The 4627-nt window shown below is 35.9% G+C and overlaps 1 long non-coding RNA gene across 1 annotated transcript; it reads right to left on the bottom strand.

Moving 5' to 3' along the window:
- Positions 1-612: 612 nt before the first annotated feature.
- LOC136799437 (uncharacterized) lies at positions 613-4289 on the bottom strand. Its single transcript, XR_010845525.1, has 4 exons — positions 3865-4289; positions 1749-1809; positions 1005-1059; positions 613-789 (listed from the first exon to the last, which is right to left on the bottom strand). It is a non-coding gene; the product is annotated as an uncharacterized lncRNA (long non-coding RNA).
- Positions 4290-4627: the final 338 nt, after the last annotated feature.

Raw genomic sequence — 4627 nt, 5'->3', positions numbered from 1 at the left:
TAAAGTTACGACTTTCCTTGTGTCAAGGCTGAAACAGTTGGTGTAGTGCGCTCAAAATCGACCACATTATTAGCAATTTCAATATGTAGGGGTAACTTGTCAAAACTTAAAAAGTGATCAGTATATCCTAAACTCCCATAAAGGTCGTTACCGATTTTCAAAACTGTATCCAGATCGTTTGTATCCCAATAGCGGGGGGTGCCCTTGCATCAGAATACACTATTGCCGATAATGACATAAACATACACTGGGAGCCCGCTGTTCGGCCATACACCGCCCCATTGCCTTGATGAGTTGTTGCTTTAACTATTTTGTAAATGGTAACAGGGCCTGGATTCGTTTCTACATCACCCGCCTGAATTAGAATAATACATGTCAGTAACACCAAAGCAAGAATAGACGGAGAGCGGGGACGCCCATTCCTGGTCACCCTACTGGTACTGCCAAATTTTGAGGTGCTATATAAGGAACGGAGGTCATATTGCCTAGCCCTATCAAAGTTCCCAATGGATATGCGATAAGCGTCTAAAGATATCAGGTTGTCAGGATAAGGGGAAAAGACAATAATTGGAACAATTTTTGATTATATTGAGTTCTGTATTTTTGCAATAAGTTGGGTAGTCCTCTCAACTCTCAACTAAAAAGTGAATAATTAAATATGTTAAGGCTTTGGCTTTGGCTGTGGCTTTGGATATTATATATAATGCGTTCTTTACTATATATAAAGAAAGTTCCATCCAAACTCGATTGATTATCACCGGACTTCACTGTATGAACCACACTGATCTCCTATAAAAAGAAAAAAAGAAAAGAAAATGTTTAAATTTATAGAAGCATGTGAAAAGCCTTATAAAATTGTTAAGTACTCTCACCTTTTGGGCGGGATTTGAAATTAGTAGGGGGGTGTTTTAAATTTTTGATTCTAACATCCCCCTAAAAATGGGAGGGTAAAATATCGGGATTAGATAAAATAAATTTGCAATTTTAGATAAAATATAGATTACCTCAAAGTGCTTGGCCACTAAATTGTTCCTTGTACTTCTCGTCTCTCACCCTTCCCTGGATGGATAAATAAAAAAATCTATATTGCAAATTTTAACTAAAAGCCCTTTACCATATTACACCAATCTGTTTTCAAGCAGCTTCAAGACACAATCTTCCAAAAATTTAAAGAATTTCTGGAAATTTCTTCAAAAAAGTTTCGGAAAGGCCCTCGAAACCTGAAAAATATTGAAAATCAGATTGATGAAATACCCATGTTTGAAACAGTCTTCGTTTTCTTCTACATTGATTTTTTATGGCGATTTTAAAATCTTTAAATCAATGTGAAAAGGTTGTCTTAAAAGAAAATATACCGTATTACTTCGAATAAACATATGGGGTGTTTATTAATTTTTTTTATTTTTAGGAGGAGCGTTTATTCAAGGGGGCGTTTATAACATTTCTTTGAGTTCGTTCCCAAGTTACCAAAAGAAATCGGTCCTATTTTGGGTACCCATTTCGCAAAAATTAGCTTTCGCGAATTGAACCTTTCCAAAATATTTTGCGAGAACAAACTTTTGCGTTTTGTTGATTTATCCTTTCTTTTATCCAGGATTTTTATTATTTTCTATTTAAATAAATGGCCAGAAGCAGTTTTCTTACAAGCTATAAAATTGGCAAAAAATCACTTCAAAAGTGGGTCTGAAAAAAGGAATTTTATAATTGAAAAATAAGTCTCTTAAAAATATGTATTTTTAAAGTCTTACCTATTGGATGGTCACTTTCTATTGCAGATCTCTCTTCAATTATGTTGATAAGCACAGCTGTCTAAAAGGAAATGAAATTCTTGTTAAAGATTAACAATTATAAAAATTTACCATTACTTTTGCAGTCTTCCCATAAGTATTGTCAATTGAAAATTCCCCTAAGGGTTTTTGCAAAATCCAAAACCCCCTAAATATAGAAGAGGTAGAAACCATGTGACGACCCCCATCGAGCATTGACCGGGAACAAGTTAACATTTTAACCTTTCAAAGCCGCTTACTTTTTTGAAAAAGGCCAAAAATTTCATCATTTTTTTCTGGAAATTTTTTCTTTCAAAGGCAATTTCTCGACCAGGACAAACGATTCAGGTATCAAATTTGGTATCGTTGGAAAGCCATTTCTCTCAGCTACAAAAAACTGCGGATTTTTCTTCTCTGAATCTCAAGTGGTCAGGAGTTATGACCAAAAGACTGTGTATCGATAAAATGGCCTTTTCAAAACGTATATATACGTATTCTGGCTTCTAAGGGTTAACATGGACTCAATTATTTTTCATTTTTCATTTAAAATGCCTTTATCTACTTTTTCTTAGTACCAGTAGTCATTTTGGACAGTTTGAACCAGTTTTAAAGATTTAAAAAATTTTTATTAACCTTTCAAAGCCGCTTACTTTTTTGAAAAAGGCCAAAAATTTCATCATTTTTTTCTGGAAATTTTTTCTTTCAAAGGCAATTTCTCGACCAGGACAAACGATTCAGGTATCACAGGTATCAACTTTGGTATCGTTGGAAAGCCATTTCTCTCAGCTACAAAAAACAACGATTTTTCTTCTCTGAATCTCAAGTGGTCAGGAGTTATGACCAAAAGACTGTGTATCGATAAAATGGCCTTTTCAAAACGTATATATACGTATTCTGGCTTCTAAGGGTTAAATATTAGGAAGATAAATTTATCAAATTTAACAATCTAATTGAATTTTTCAAGGTTCTTTTGAATCTCAATTTTACTTTAGTTTGAATCCAGTATGGATTCCATGAAATTTTGCACCAAAGATAATTTTCGAAAGAGTAAGCCTTGCGCCAAGCGTAATTCTGGGCTGTACCAATATTGAGTTTTTCGGTAAGGGTTTAAGGAGAGGGAGGCACGCATGCGCGCAAAAATGTTTGGAAAAAGTAGCAGGAGCGAGCTGAAGCGGACGTGGAAGGGGAACAAAAGTCAAAACGCGATAGATTATGAAGTAATTGACGCTGACATGAATAATTTCTTTTACGCCGACTGAAACTTTATCAATCTTTGTAAGCAGCATGTGCGCCACTGCGCCGCCAGTTGCCAGTGCACAGGTGTGTTTTGAATTGCGTTTGATTGATTAAATTCAAATCGCTCAATTAGGTTGGTTTAATTTGATAATCAAATTGTTTGACTAATTACCTCTAGCATTTGTGGACCAAATCTAAAATGGCCCAATTGTTGTTTACAAAAATCCACAGAACAAAAAATTGGGCAATTCAGGACTCTGTGGTTAGCTTTATCGGATTATAGTACGAAAACAGGAAATTTACATCGCTCGCAGTATATAAACACAGTGAAAATTCACTTTTCATACAATTGCTGAGGTTCTGGTTGGTGTAAGGTTTTAATGAATAAAGTAACTCTATGACAAAGCCTATGTTTTCAGACCTTATTTTTCCGACGATTTTAGTGCCGACCAACCGATGACTCACTTTTTAGGGCTGGAAATGACGTGAACACAAGTTATTTGTGACTGCGGCCATAATGATGAATTTTTTTGAAATAATGAAATTTTCAGGCGGTTGCTTTTTTGACATACGAGCGGCCGACGCTGAACTCTCATATTCAAATTCCCTCGGCCTTAAGAAATTTCGAACAGTCGAAGGAGCGCAGAGAAGATTGGTCTAGCTCTTTGTTGCTACAGCATTTATAATCTAAGGGAAACTTTTTAAAAGACCGGCTTCAACAATCTTGAAAGTAACTGTCTCCAGGGTTTATAGCTCAGTGGTTGAACCCCACTGTTTAATCAAAATATCAACAAGGGGATGGTAATTGATTGATTCAGTGGCACCTGGAAATTTTAATCATATAAAGCAAAGCCTTGCTTACCTTTGACTCTCAGGTAACTTTAAGGATTGATGATATTATACAGCATCCATGTAAACACTGAAACTGCAAAACACTAAAGACAACTTCTTGTACTTCTTGATTTTTTCACGTTCATCGTTTCATCACCACACACGAGATTTAGCGTTGGCTAAACTATAGTCTCCAGCAGATAGCACTAAGGAGATTATATTTCCTTACAGCCTCATAAATTTGAGGTTTTAATTTAGACTCTGTTGATGAAAAACTAATTTCTCTCAACTGACGGACTTCGTACCCTCGTAGCACTACTCAATGTGGGTACAGTGAAATCGCGAACTAGCCTTTGATCGGGATAATGTATTTATTTTGATCCGATATTGCAGGCTACTACTTGGTTCCGCACTAACATTGCCGTGCTCTTAAAAGGTCCATTCGCTAACCGCGCTGGACCAATTATCATATGTATGAATAAAGACAAATAATGAACTACTTGATAATAAAAACTTTACTTTATTGTTTCTTTCCGATATTCGTTTTACCTTCTTTCATATTTCCTTTCCTCTTCACTTGCCTGCACTTCGAGTTAACGACTTCATTTATGTCCAACGTATCGTATTCTTGATTGAACTTCTATTTCGCCTGTGAAAGCGAAAGTACCTCCAAAATGAAGTCGAAACTCAAACCCGCCAAAGAGGCTTTCGCTTAGAACCACTCACACGGCCGATTGGAAGCTTGTCTGTAGTAAACTCTTTTGATAGCTCTGCCTTTATATAACAAGCACACC

The sequence above is a fragment of the Clytia hemisphaerica genome, unplaced genomic scaffold (genome assembly GCF_902728285.1).
Source record: "Clytia hemisphaerica strain Z4C2 unplaced genomic scaffold, Clytia hemisphaerica genome assembly, whole genome shotgun sequence".
NCBI lineage: Eukaryota > Metazoa > Cnidaria > Hydrozoa > Leptothecata > Clytiidae > Clytia > Clytia hemisphaerica.
Note: the sequence above shows the minus strand (reverse complement) of the source record. Positions and strands in the feature narration are given on the sequence as shown.